The sequence below is a fragment of the Anas acuta genome, chromosome 2 (assembly GCF_963932015.1).
Source record: "Anas acuta chromosome 2, bAnaAcu1.1, whole genome shotgun sequence".
In the NCBI taxonomy this organism is placed as follows: domain Eukaryota; kingdom Metazoa; phylum Chordata; class Aves; order Anseriformes; family Anatidae; genus Anas; species Anas acuta.
The window spans coordinates 117,817,366-117,833,197 of NC_088980.1; positions in this window are offsets into that span (position 1 = coordinate 117,817,366).

Genomic DNA, 15,832 nt, shown 5'->3' on the forward strand with positions numbered 1-15,832 from the left:
CCAACAAGCTTCATCTGTACCTTCTGTCTGATCTTTAATTTCCAAACATAAATGTCATAACACTGAACCCTATTTATGTTACTGCTAAGGGCAATGTGATGAGTATAATGCCAAAAACTTTTGTTTTTGAGGTCTAGAAATAACAAAGCCCATATATGTTGTCCATATTGTATATCTCAGCTCTCATTATTGGTAATGCTTGCTAGTCACACTTAAGATTTCTGAACACTCCCACAAGATTTTGTAACCCATCTTTCCTGAACTCCAGGACCAATTTTACAACCTCCCTCTTGATGATGAGTACAATTTAGAGGAGAGTGGATAACACTGAAGGAGACCTGTAGCCTCTTCATTTGCATCCTTGATTTGCTCAAGGCTTAGGCAATAACCTCAGTCAAGAACGGTGCTGGGAGTCTCAAAGGAAGCTGAGTAATAAGAAAACTACTTGAGCTTAGAAAGAACTAGGTGAACTGTAGTGAAGATCATGTTCCTGTTTCTTTGAATCAGTAGATAGCACCCTATAGTTTGACACAGCTGTACACTGCTGAAAGGCTTTTTCATCTTGATGAGATACATATTCAGTCATATGCAGTATCTCCCCTCTGTTACAGAAGAATCGTTCATCTGCCTGGGAAGGCAGAGGAACAGCTCTCCCTCTGGGCAGATCTGAGTGAAAAGCCCTCCACACTTAGCCTGGCATCCAATCTGAATCTGCTTGAGGGCATAGGGATTTGGCAATTGCTCAGCCAGTTTAGGATCACAGAATGCATGATATTCTGACTTAGCCATCCACCTGAGCTAAATAAGGAAAAGAAACTGGGAAATATCTCTACTTGCCTTATTAGGTTAGTTATTAGTTCAGAACAGCAAAAAACAAACAAATAAAAAAACAAGGATCATAGTGTTTTATTTTCAAGCAATGTCCTTTCTAAGAGCATAAATGAAGAGATGTTGTAGGAAATGTTTATTGACAGAAGAATATTGGGACAGTAGAAAATGTCATCCTCTGCAACAAATGCCTGACCTCTTGGTAACTTTTTAATCAGATGGCTGCATTTTCACCTTTACTTATTTAGTTAATACACTTAGCACTTAGACAACAACAAGGGAACCTTGATTTTTTTTTTTTTTCATTGTGTAGATCATAGATATTTGTTGCATCTGTTTCCTGTTAAGGAAGCTTAGTGCTGCCTTTTGTCCAGCAGGTGGAAGACTTGCTGCAGTTCAGCAGTCTGTACGTAAATGCTTTAAAAATAATACATTTTTTTTAGGCCATGTTATTAAATACAGATTTTAATTGATATGTTGTTTGCAATGACTCTGTTAGTCAAGGAAATATAGTGGTAGAGTAAAAGAGAAAACTATCCCTGCACTAGAAAATTTAAAACCTTAACAACTGCATCTGAGAGATGCCACTAAGGTAAATCCCAGCACTAGAAATAGCTGCACTAGGCCTGCTGGGTTTTGTTCTATATTCACATTATCATCACAGTTTTAAAAAGTATTTCCCCTTGAGTTCAAGGTACATACAAAGCACTGCATTTAGGAGATTTAGAGAGAATTAAAGTTCATTGGGAAAGTAATATTAGTATTTGCACTTTTCCTCAGGGAAAATATCTGTGAAAACATTAGAGAGATCTCAGTCCCAAGCAAGCAGAGAAGGCTGTAGGACTTACTGTGACTTATATGCAACAGAGCTGACAAGATACTGCTTCTGAGCCTGTGACCTGCATTACACAGACTGTTGTGATATGTAGATATGTAGATCATGTAGAATGCATCTAGAGATATATGATACAGGTAGAAAGAGAAGTTGCTAGTTCTCTTTTATAAATAATTGATCTGTGTGAAAAAATTTGTTTGCATGAAGGAGCTAAGAATTACTTTAAATCATGTGTAATACATATTGCACACATAAAAGTGAACGAATATGTAGAGAGGTGAAAGATCTGAAGTAATTCTTTGTCTAGGCACCCGTTAAACATTTTTGTGTGATTGGTATAAGTTACAGTAAAAGATTGCAAAGGGTTAAAACTGTGTGCTAGACAGATAGCTGTTTTGCCAAATTAAGCCTTAGCAGTTACACAAATAGGCTAGTCTTCATCATTTCTAACCAGTGAAAAAATGAAATTCATTAAGTTTCTCTACTGAATGAAAGACATACATTTCAGTGTTATCGTCTTGTGTCTTTGAAGAGCCTGAAATAAGTCATTGAATGTAATCTTGGGACAATTACACAGTCTTCTTTTCAGCCCTCATGCTGCCACTGTAAGACTTTTTTTTTTTTTTTTTTTGTCCTTCTGTCTGCTACTGACAAACACAGTTGATTTTTAAATCCCACAATTCTAAATACTTCCTCAGGTCATGTTTCTGCCTGTTGAAAAGCAAATATATATCTCTGCCTTTCATGTACCATTGGAGTGGTCGAGCACTGGGCTTGGACATCTCATGGAAGTCTTTGGTGTTGGGCAGAGTACTGCAATGAGAATAAAGAAATAATTAAGTTGATGGACTTACTAATGTATGTATATTTTGGAGTACTAAAATATAAGAATATGGTAAAACTTGTGAACTTCATGTAGTTGTAGAGCTCAATGCCTTTCTTTGCTTCATTGACTTGGTGACTTGGCCTAGAGATAATACTGCCAGCAAGATTTTCATATATTAGTTAGGGTATGGTTATTTGGGAGATGAGTGCTGATTTCAAGTGGACAAACAAATACTACAGAATGGGATTTAGGGTAACAATGACATGGTAAGTGTCTTGGAAGGCTGTTTTTTAGAAAGCAGGAGATAAAAATTATATATTTCCATTAGACTGATGAGCTTGGCTAAAATTGTAGGACTGTCTGGCAAAAGGTAGGGTGTGAAATTTTGTGGTAACTCAAGAAAATATACTTGTTTGCCAAGCCTGAATGTTTTTGTCAGATGAATGTCTGCAGACATTACTCTTGAGAAAATTCAGAAGTAAGATTAATGAGATTCCCAACTGAATGTCCTGGCTACAAGCTAGATGTTTTTTCAACTTATGCAAGTTATCCATAAGTCCAATCTAAATTTTCAGTGACTGTGTGCCTAAAACTGTTGTGTCTGTTCTGTTCTGTGAATGCTATTCTTTGCTCAAAAAGACCCCAAACCAAAATCAAAGCAAACAAACAAAAAACAAAAAAAAGATTTTGGTCCTTTATTTTTTGCTGCCCAAAGGTAGTGAAAATGGTGAAAATTTATGTATAATCAAGTAGAATATCTTAAGCAATGCTCCTAGCATTTTATTTATCAGCAAAAAGAGAGAAGAGGAGCAGTTTGTTTTGTAGAACAGAAAACATGGGGTTAATTATTTCAATGGGTTGCTGCTGTTAGTTTTGTCACTGGACACATACATTGTTGCAGCTACAAGTTTCATATGGCATGTTACTGATCTCACTACTTAGAAAGGGTAAGAGTCCTATTACTTAGAGGATAGGAACAGCATACTATAAGGGTGATGCTAATATTAATTTTGAAATCTTTGTAAATCCACACTTAACATTGTAGTGACAAAGAAGAGACATTCTAAAGCCATATATAACATGTCAAGTTTTATGGGACTTGAAATAATAAATTTAAATATTTTTGGTTTAGGTGTAATCTTTTAGAAGCAGATTTCTCCCACAGCTCTGGAAGTCTGGGCCGTCTGGGCCCATCTTAATTTTTCTCTTCTTTTTACTTCATTGTGATATAGCAGAACCTTCAGAGCATAATTAACACATCTATTTTTGGTGGCGTACTTTTACAGGATTGTAGAAACAGTCTGTCTTATATAGCTGCCTACACCGCAGAGTGAGCCAGAAAACTTTTTAAGTAAACAAAACACAACTGTACAATTTAAGAGAATATCTGTGAAGATGAAATACCACTGTAATCAAATAACCTTCCTTTCCTTGTTGGTCTGCCTTCATCTTACTCATTTTTGAAATGTCCTTCATGACTGAGATTTGAGATATGTTATCTGACACGCGACCACGTAGCTGTGATTATGTACCTCACTGTCGACTTTTATTGGAGCTGCAGACCTAGGAGAACCTGGAGGAGGGTGGTGAGGGACAGTGAGCCCTGATACTGCCCTCAAGGCCATAACGTTGAATGGCCTTGCAATACTTTATTCCTATTTTTTATGGTTTCATTCAGTAGCAGTTCTCAGGGTGGAGCTTGTTCAAAACACATGGGAAGAATTAGATTTAGATATCATCTTCAAAACTCTCTGGAAATTTTGGAATAAGGAAGAACACAGAACAATTCACTGCCTTTTGGTAATATACTGAAAAAGCACAGGTTTCTTCTGGAAGAAAATAGATGCTTTATGAGACTTGCACCCTAATTGCAAGAGATAATTTGCTAGGTGTTAAAAGTGTCACTGACTTTTTTATCTTGTGTCATTTTATAATTCATGTCAGCAAGCAGGTGCTGCTGCATATGGTATGTACCAGAATGCAGTGTATCAACAGGATGACTTGCTGTATCAGTTGCTAAATGGGAAGTGTTTGGGGGCTGAAGCCTGATAAGGTTGTTGAGAAACTCCATGGAGTTTTTTAACTGTGAAACTGGTGTAACTATGCTTGAAAATCTTGTCTTTTTTTGAAATTATAGATTACAAAAACAGTGAATGTGTTTCTAATATCAGATTATTCTAATTTAAGGGATCAGACATAAACGCTTTAATAATACCTTTTGTAAGACATACATTCAGAAGATTGTAAAAATATCTGAAGGAATATTTTCTTGTTAAAGAACCTTGGTTAATTGAAATATAAATATTCACTAAAATAATGCAATAACAGTCTGGCAAAAAGCGCTTTTGTCAAGTGCTTGTCCATATACGGATTCACACTGGGCCTTTTTACAGATTTTGAGCCCAATTTGTTGTGCCCTCACAGTACTCAGAGCTTGCACACACTCTGCCCTCTCTCCTGTACGTTCATTAAGTACATTCAACAAGCTATTTGGATAAACCTACTGATGGCCAAATTACTATGCCAAGAGACAATTCCTGTATAGACAAAAATATAGAGGAACCGTCCTCAGTGGGAGAGGACTTGGCTCAGCAAATGTTATTCACCTCTCCTCACATGCATTAGCTGAGCGCCCTGAAGGGACAGATCTATCAAAGGCCTTTGAGACCATTAAGGGACTTCTGCATTGCTATGTCTGGTGTAAGAGGTAGAAGTTAGTCGTGACATTAACCTTGCCTTGATGATGAGGGAGATGAAAAGCTGTCTTTCACCTCTGGGTGGCACTGCTGAAAAATGATTCTGTGTGCTTTAAGGATCTTTGCTAAAGCTGTCCATCATGCACAACAGTTAATCTGGTAAGTAAGGGAAGAGAAGCCATCTCGTGAAGGGCTCTGCTGCGGTCCTGAACTACAGGAACACAGCTCCAGGTTTTTATCACTTTGTGTCCATTTTCCATATCCTAGAATCTCAGCTTACTGTTTTTCAGAATACCTATTATTGGTACTCTGATTGTTTTTCTGAACACTTAATAAAGATTTTCACATAGTTTTTACATGAAACATTTATAAAAAGTTATGCCTACCCAATGAAAAACTGTAGAGGGAAAGTCAGAATAGGAAATTTCATTGGATCTATATCTGGACCTATCCCAGATATATACTGGATCAAACATTATTCTCTTCCACTTGCAAGAAGATTGTAGTTTTGCCATCTTCAAGATTCTTTAATACTGTAGATTAGTGGTAGGACCCGAGGGAACAGCATGGAGCTGGGACAGGGGAGGGTCAGGCTGGGTGTTAGGAAAAGGTTCTTCACCCAGAGAGTGGTCAGGCCCTGGAACAGGCTCCCAGAGCAGTGGTGATGGCACTGAGCCTGCCGGAGTTAAAGAAGTGCTTGGACAATGCTCTCAGAAGGGAGGCAGGAGTTGGACTCAGTAATCCTTGTGGGTTCCTTCCAACTTGGTATATTCTGTGATTCTATGAAATTGTCATCCTAAAATCACGATATTAAAAATAGGGTTTTCTGTGTTTCTTTTTATTTGTTACAAGTTTTCAAGGCATTTTGAAGTTAGTCTCTTCAGAACCGTCTGAGTGACCATGATAACTGGGGATATACTTAATGGAAGATAGGGCTCACACAGTAACAGATTTTATGGAAGACACCCCAGGCTAGGAAACTCCTGAGAAAATTGAGACGACTGGTGGTGTTGCCTAGACACAGGTTGTATATACACTATCTCCCATTACCTCTTGCCTTGTCCAGCTCAACAGAAGGTCCTTTCTGTTTAAACAGAAGAAAAACTGGGGCAGGTGCAGAATTATGGTGTTACCTAGATTCTGCAGTCATTTACTTAGGTTGGATAGAGGCTACTTTATTCTTCTATTTGAAATAATGTGGTACAGACTCCTTAATCCCATGCAGATGTAGGATGTAGGAGTAGATGTGGAGAGGATCAGATATACACTGCTGGAAGGAGGAATCCCTGCTCTATTTGAAAATAAAATCTTATAAGCAGAGCCTGCTAGCTATCATCCTACTTATTTACTTTAGCGGTAGAACACTTAATGTTGGAACTTATTTTTAAATTTTTCATTTAGCTTTAATTTCATTTAGCATTAATTTACTTTCTGCTTCTCTGAATTTTGTCTTCTGGTGCTGGGAAGAAGACCTGCAAAGAATGTTGAAGAGAAGAAAAAATTCCTCATGAATTGGCCAGGATATAATTCTTTGGCACTTTGCTTTTCAAAGCTAGTTTCTATTTCAGACTAGTAGTTTGTTCATCTACATACTGAAATATGAATATATTATGTGTTGTATTTTAGGCATTGTGTTATGCCCTGATTCACCAGAGCATCATTCCATTTTAATGTAACTGCAGTAATTTAAATGAAACAATATTCTAAACTGCAGTGCTTCTCAGTCAGGTTCCCAGTAATACATTATTGCATTTGTCATGTACTTCAAAATGAGTAATATAACACAGGTTTTTTATTATATAATTTGATAATTTGGATAGATTCTTTGGCCTGGACTCTTGATTTGGAACTGCTTCTAAACTCTCCTAAATCTGGTCTTGGATCTCCACAGCTTCTGAACCTTAAGCAAGTTCCATTTTCTTGAAACAGCAAAACCTCTTACCTTGTATCCAATTTAAGCAAACAAATTGGTGCAACTGTGGTCAGGGAATACAATGTTTCTCTCCGTTACTGTATCCTCAAATACTTTTCCTCTCTGGTGCATTAATCTCTGCCTTTTTTGTTACATTTAATACAGTTAACACAGCAATTTCTTGTGAAAATACTATAACGGTTCATTAACTAATGTTTGCAAAATGTTTTGCATGCTGTCTTTGCTGGTGTAATTGATCTATCTTGGTAATAAGTAATTCTAGATTCTAAGAGGTGCCAAACTTACCGTACATGTAAGCTGTTATGTGAGCATTGGAGATGTAATAATAAGAATAAGATCTTAAATACTCTGTTTTTAAAAGCTTACATCAAGTGTTTCTCTACAGTATTGAACCCTAGTACAAAAGGCAATGCATTGGGGGAAGTTTACAGTACAGAAGATAGATGCTACCAAATATCAGTGGCTATCAGTGGCTTACATCTTACATACCACTCAGAGATTAATGACTGAAACTAGTTAAGGGAGTGGTCAGCCTGTTGCTTAAGTGTTCTATACAGTGTTTGCTGTTGCTATAGGTACTATAGAAAATGATACTAAACTAACATCAACATTTGCTTTCAGCCAGGGCAATAGTGTCTGGAGCACACCAGAGCTGGAATACATGGGAGCTGAAAGAAGAAGTGTCCATCACCTAAATATTCTTTCACATATTATAGCACTTCAAAGACCTCGGGTCAGGTAATACCTCTTTCACTTTTTTCCTAATGATTTTTTCTATAGACTAATAATATATCGGGATGAAATTATCTTCTGATTACACTACACATTACAACATATTGTATTTTTTTTAAGGGTTTGAGCCTAAAATGTTTGTTTATAATATGTAACATCTAACAAGCATTATATTTGTTTATGTATTCAGTTACTTATTCACTTGAAACCTTCTCCATCAACCTGAGGGAAGATGTGTACCGATATTCATAATTTTGCTAGGAGTTAGTTAATCACATTTCCTCCTATGTGTGGAGTTAATCATAGTCCCTTGAAATTTTCTTTGATTTCAGTGAGAGCTCCTTTAAGTAAAATACTATTTTTATTTAGAAGCTTATTATTTAGACTCCACATTTGAAAAACAAAAAAAAATATGGTGTTTGTGATTATGAATAACCATTCAAAATTTATCATAGTATGAGATGTCGCTTTTAAAAGTTATAGTGTATGCTTGGCTGTAGCACATTCTGCTAGTATAAAATTGAGGAAAACATGTAAATGAGAAAGAACAGCTTAATATCTTCCCTTGTAACTGTCAATTGCAGTCATACCTACTCTTCATTTGTGTTTTTTAAATCAAGATAAAATACTTTGCCCTTGTGAAAACTATTTTTACCAATTTCATTGATTGTACAGCTCAGGTGACATTAAACAGATTTAATTTACAGAAATTTTGATTTTAAATTTTTTTGTTTTTAAACTTTTGAAAAATGTTACAAACCATATTAGGATTCAGACAAACCAAAACCACTTACTGGTTTATGTGACCTGTCTTGTAAAATTTGTCTTATGTTTTACTCAGTTAATGAATAAAAAAAATTTTTGCCATGTACTGCTGTTGCCTACTGGCTGAGTGTATGATGTACATTACCAACATTACTAAATAGTAGTAGATATCTCTTTCAGCACTTTTATATATTTGTAGTACTGTAAGTTCAGGTTCATGGATTTTTTCCAGTGTGGAATTATTTATGAAGAGTATTCTGGCAAAATCCATGAGAAAGATTAGTGTGTTTTGGAGGGGAGAAATACGTTTTCAAAATATTGAGAAAAAATATTAGCATTAGAGAAAAACAGATCCCAACAGAAAGAGATTTTGGCTGGAAGATTTACCATGAGATGCTCTGTCTGTGTGGGTCCTAAACAATAATTCTGGGAGATTGTACATGTAGCTACGCAGATCTTCTAAGAATAAGTGGGACAAAATACACAAGCTGTAGATCTGTATGATTAGTGGAGGAAAAACAATGAAACTCTTGAGGTGCCACATATTTGCTTTACAAATTTCTCAATTCAGACACTCTGGTTAGCCTGCTATATTAGTTGGCCTTAACAACCTATATCCAGTGGTTTACTAAAGGTGTTCTGTACTGGGCAACAGTAGTTATATAATTTTCTATTAGGATTTATATTGTACTATTCTTACTTTCCAACTTTTCACAGATTTCACACATGACATAAACCATCTTTGCCTACACAGGAAAGCAGCAACCTTACAGTGTAAATAGCAACATACAACTGCAACTGTAGGTATTTGTATACAGCAAAGCCTATATATTACCAATCAAATCAGGGTCTTACTGTGCTAAGCCCTCTATGAACAATTTATTGAACATATTTCTGTCTCAGCATCTACAGTCTTAATGTAGAGTGGCAAAATGCAAATGATCAAACATATTTATCTGCCATATCCTCTGGATCCTACTTTTCAGTTTAAGTGACATGGTATAGAAAAACTTCAGTAGAAATATACAGAACCATAAGGATTATGGTTGCAAAGATCTCTAGGAGATCATGTAATCAGGAAACTCTTCAGGTAGCTTCTCTATTTTTGTTTTACAGTGCCTGAAGTCAGTTCACCTTGAATTCATAAAGTACCTACTTATGGCTAATAGATATAGTAGTTTCTCAAGATGAAAGATATATCTGATTGGAGGAATTGTTTTTTGTTTAAATAAACGAATTTTGTTAATATTAATATGTTTAATATTGTTTATATGTTGAATTAAGTTCTTGTATACCGTCCTACAATGTACCAGCCTGGGAAAACTACACCTTTCCTTACACTGAGTTGTGTTCAGACTGTTCTTATAAGGAGATACTTCTGTTTTGTTATTTCCAATGTCAGAGAACAAACATGAAAGAGCATGTTTGGGTGACATGATTACTGAACTCTTTTTTGGAGCCAGTAAATTAAAATGGAGAGCAATACACAAATGATTTCAACTTTTAATATTGATTTTGAGCCTCAGAAACGCAACTTGAGATTTGTTTGAGAGTCAGGCTCAAACTGCTCTTTTTACAAATTTGAAATTATTTCTGCCAAGTAGGACAAAATCCGTCAGGAAAAGCTGAGAATTGCTCCAGAATAAGCAGTATTTTACAAGTTATTTTACTGAGATGTAGGATAGTATGCAGCTGCCTTTTTGCAGAAGTAAACTCAACACTACATTATTTTGAATTTTGCTCAAACTGCTTTGCAGACATAGATTTGTCTGAAAGCTGAGAGCATAAAAACAGCAAGTTTGCATTTACCTTTAAGGAAAAAATGAGAAAACTACAAACAATTCTGGACATGCTGAATTCTCATTCCTTGATACCTAATTTGGGACTGCAGAGTCAATGGCTAGGTGGATTTAACTTCTACCAATATGCTTAAGAGGAATGCACAGTCTACTTTCATTGATTGTGCCCAGGGATGATGGCTAGTACTCAGTACTAAGGGGAATGACATAACTACATTCACATTAATAGTGCTGAAGTTAACTTAATTATCCTAATGGCAGCAAAACACACATTCCCAACTTCTGTTACCTCATTTCCTATGATGTAAACAATTGTATTTGCACATCAAAAAGTGAGTTATTTGTCTCATTATAATGCTTTTTATGCTTTTTTTGAAAGTTTAAATGAGCTTATCCTTGTTGAAGTGAATGTTCTATGCATCTACTCTTTGGGCCATGGCAATACATGCTTTCTGTTTGTTTGTGTGTACTCTAGTGCCTTGGTATCACTTTTATCAGCAGAACATGCAAAATAAATAGTATCCTAAGAAACTGCAAACTAAACATAAGAACACAATTGGTGCTGTATAGCTTGTGATTTCATTTCGCATTCTGAAATATGATAAAGATCACCTGGGAATGACTTGAGCAGTCATAGTTGTACAATATTCAGTGACAAAGAAATTGCCATCCAGGAGATTTTATCTAAATGAAGAAATAGTACATAAAAGTATTTGCTGTTTAAGGAACTAAGTGTGCTGGGTCAATAGACACATGACAAAATATAGATAGTATAAGAACTGTTAGGTTGGGCTCTATTTTCTTGTTTTCATCATGGAAATGTTCAAAAGAGTAAATAGTTGTAGAATTTCATTCTCTTTCTTTCTAACGTGCCCATTTTATATGGACAGTTTAAAGAAAGAACTCAAACCAAAACATGCAAAACTTGAGGGGACATGGAAGAGTTACCTTCCAATGGCTTAAAAGCATTTGGTAAAATATTAATTATTTCTCAAGAAACTGGAGGTATGCACTTCAGCTTTACTGTAGAAACTTAATTTAAAGTATATAAATATTTAAAAAAATTTATACTCATAATTCCGTTCTCTGTGTCTGTCATGTTCTACTGAGTTGCTCTGGCCATACTTCTCCAGATTTCATGGAAGTGATTAAATGGCATATTTCAGGAACTGTTTTCCGGTACATTAAATGTGTCCATTTTTCACTGTATGGAGAGTAGTAGCTGGTCTGTACAACATTTCAATCTATCTTCAGATGCATTGATCTGGTTTAGTAGAGGGAAAGAGAGGAACAAAAGAAATGTAGAAAAGTCTACATGATCAAGAATGAAGCTAAAAATTAACTGCTGTTTCTCATAACTAGGCCAATATAGTTTTGGGGCAGTAGAAAGGGGAAAGGAAAAAGTTTTTTTTTTTTTTTTTTGTTTTGTTATTGTTTTTTTTTACACAGAATCTGAAATTGTGGAAATCTTTGCCATAAACTGTCACAGTTGTTTGAAAGTAAAAACAAACTAAGAGAGGAATAGAAAAAGCTAATAAAGAATATATTCATCAGCAGCTGTTGAATTTTATTCTCTGAAAGCCACCTCAGACTCAGGATACCACCCACCTGTGGAATTGGGCAAGTGTTGTGGGCCAGAGAAAGGATCTGTAGAAACTGTGTTTATGTCCTTCCTCCATAAGACTGCTGCTGACCATGGTCATGATTCTGGCTAAACTAAATTTTAGCCTGAGAGTTCTGAAGTTCATATATTTTCTTCACAATAATGAAAACCCTGCTTTTATCAACCTGGTATGGGAGGATAGTAATGAATAAAATGGGCACTGTAGTTGTGAAGATCCAACTCCTTCAAGGTATTTTATCATGCTGACTCAAAGTAGTCTCTCTTTCCTCCACCCTCCAGTTTTGTTGCTGACAGATGGTCCAACAGGAATGTTTTATTCTATCCACATACCCAAAGTCTCTGCTGCTGAAGGATTTGTGAAGACTATATGTCAAAGTAGAGCTGTCTACCACAAGTTGTCAGGGTGAGCTCTTTGAAACATAACACAGCAGCAGCAGCCTTTCAGAGTAACCTTTGATGAAAGCAACATCTTCTGCATAATTTCTGTTCTATACCGACCTCCTCGGCCCCTTCACCAAAGCATACCATGCTGTGCTTCATGGCATCATTGCTCATTGCGACACATTTTTTTAGCAGATTAGCCTTGTCTTTTTAAATGCCACAAAGATGTCACGAATATCTGCTCTGCTTCAACAATAATATCAGAAGCATAAAAATTAATAGGAAGCAATCTAACTGAAAAAATAAAAAACAAAAACACAACATAAGAAAATATTTTCCTCCTACAGTTTTTCTACCTACCACCTGCAGATGAAAACAGCAAGTCTGTGATTCAGATTTTTTTCTAGTGATTTACATTTGCCAAGCAGTAAAAATGTTGCACTTTTCCTAGCTGTTTGAATATGCAGGCCCACTCATCTTAAAAATAGTTCAGCTTTGAGTTTGTCTTTTTGTTCCTGTGACAGGAAGGATGCTTTGGCTTCATTCTAAATGAGTATCTACTGTGTGACTTTTGTTAGTCTCTTTAGTCAGTGAATATCCTATTGTTAGCGATCTAGGTCCGCAGATTCATAGAGTACGTTTTGCCAAATGCAGAACAAAACTCGTGTTTTATTCTAGTAGAAAAGCCATGGTAATACATTATATTTGCACTAAATTCTAAAATACATTTTGAACTCAGGTCTCTGCAGGAGGGTGCTGAGAGATTTAGTCAAACAATATATTTAGCTGCTCAAATCAGGCACCTAAACTTTTTTTTTTTTTTTTTTTAAGAAAAAATATCAAAATTTGGATTAAAAAAAAAAAAGTAGAAGCAAGAATAGAGCTAAAAATATAATCTGAAAAAGCTTTAGAAATGGAATGTATTTTCTCATTCTGATCATCTTAAGCTGTAATTACTTCCCAATTAATTGTTTTGTCAGTCCCTCAGAATCCCCTATGCAGGGGATACCCTAGTGCATTGTAAATGTTTAGACAAAAGCATTTTATAACTTTTGCATTGATTAAGATATTGAACTTCTGGAATACCACTGGATGTACTACTTTAGTAATGAGAGAATAGACCGGTGTCAGCTAAGTATCAGTTAAGTATCAGCCACAGCTGAGATAGACTAGATTAGACAACTCACACTAAGTGGAAGTAGCTGAAGGTGTTCAACATTTCATATGATCTGCCTGCCTAAACTTTAGGCTTTGATCTTATTAATCACTTTTTAAAAGGATCACTTTAAAGGGAGGCATTTGCCTCCCTTTAATTTTGACTACAAAAATCCTGTATCAGGCCAGGTTACAAACTACCAAATATATAACTGTTTTTTTTTACTGGATAATATAACAGTAGTTGAACTGTCCAGATGGTAAGAGGGATCAACGCTGGACATAGTTCTACCTGTTTTGGTCATTTAAGTCTATACAGTTACTACTATGTTGGTCCAGAAGGCTGAATAGGACTCTATTGATAAAAACACAGGTTTTCTGGGAAAATTCCAGAACATTAGATTTACTTTAATACAGCCTTCTCTTCATGAATGAGAAATGCAAAGTATATTTCCAGCTTCAGTTCTAAGGTTTTACTTGAAGTAATTGTTATCTATTAATAGAAAAATTTTAGACAAAACAAAATGCATTTTGAGGTTTAGATTGTGACATTGAAACTGTTGGCCTCTCTACTATAGCAAAATAAATAAAAAATAAAATAAAATAAAATAAGAATAAAAAAGACTGTGACCATTTCACTATAAGGGAGGGTGCTCACTAAGCCGGATGACTTACCCATGTTTAGATAAAACATTCATCAGAGTTTGGATGATGCATATTCTTTGCTTTCCACTTAGTCTTTCCAAAACCAACAGAAGCAGGATTTGAATGTTCACTAGCCTTTTGCATGAGCTGCTCAGGAATCAGCTTGTAAAGGATAGGACTCTAGTTATTTTAGTGAAAACCGAGCGCCAAATCGTTGTGAAAATTGCTTGCACACTGTTTAGTAATGGCATCAAAATATCAACAAAGGTAGAGAAAAAATAGTTGATGAATTTATTCAGATTCAGACAGTTTTTGTGGTCATGGGCTTGCTGCTGTTCTCAAACTGAGCACTGTAGTCCTTAAATTCTAACAGTGCTTTTACAAACTCATATCTGATGACCATCATATCCTTGTCTTTTTTCTACAGGGTTAAAGATTTTGGGAGCCTGTGTTAAATATATAATGCTCCTGGTTGATAATTTCATATGTTAAAACCCCTAGGAAGTAAAGCAAAACAAATTCTGCTGTTCATTGCACCTTAGTTTGGTTGTTGTGTGATAATGGATTATGAAGAATTTTTAGAAAGATTAGTTGGACTTCTGAAAACAGGCTAGCAATTAAAGAAGTTTCTTTCTCTTTAAAAATCCTTGCATTCAAATCCTCTGTCCTGTGTCAGCCTGTGGAAATGGGTTGTCAACAGGTAACTACAACAGCAATGGAGAGGAATAATCTCTCCTCATCTCATTCCTAAAGCAGTTCTCACTCTGACTGTTTCTGTAATACATCTGCAGCAGAAAAGGACAAATGAATGTGTTATTCCCCTTCTAAACTGTTACCCAAATGCCAGTGAACAAGAGAATGCCTTCAAGCAGAGTTCTCTGCCGTGTTGTTGTGATTGTTTCATTTTTTTTTTCCTTTCCAGGTACTTTTTGCAATAAAATTGTACCAGTTGTCTTGCCAAGAGCCTTTATCTTCTGTAGCCTAAGGGGGTAAAAATCCTAGGAGCAAAGTTTACTCTGCTGTAGTAGATATTTTATATGTGAAATATATCTTTCTAAATCTAAAGGTACAAGGAAAAATGTACAAGAAAAATAACAATTCCCAGCACAAGAAAGGCATGGATGTCCTGGAGTGACTCCACCAAGGGGTCACTAAGATGATTAAAGGATTGGAGCATCTGACATACAAAGAGAGGCAGAGAGAGCTGGGATTGTTTAGCCCTGAGAAAACTCAGGAGGGATGTTGTCAATGTGTATAAATAGCTGATGGGGGGGAGTGAAGAAGATGGAGCCAAACCCTCCTGAGTTGTATCAGTGAAATGACAAGAGGCAACGGGCACTACTTGGAATGCAGGAAATTCCACTGGAACATAAGAGAGAACTTTTTTTTTTTTTTTTTTTTTTTTTTTTTTTTTTAACCATGGGGCTGATCAAATGCTGGCACAGGTTGCCCAGTGACTGTGGAGTTCTATCCCTGCAGATCTGGAGATATAGAAAAGCTTTTTGGACATTGTCCTGTGCACTTGTAACAAATAAATGAATATTTGCTGGACAGAAAAATTAGGCTAGATATTAAAGCACTAACTGACACTCACTCTATTGTAAAAAAGGACA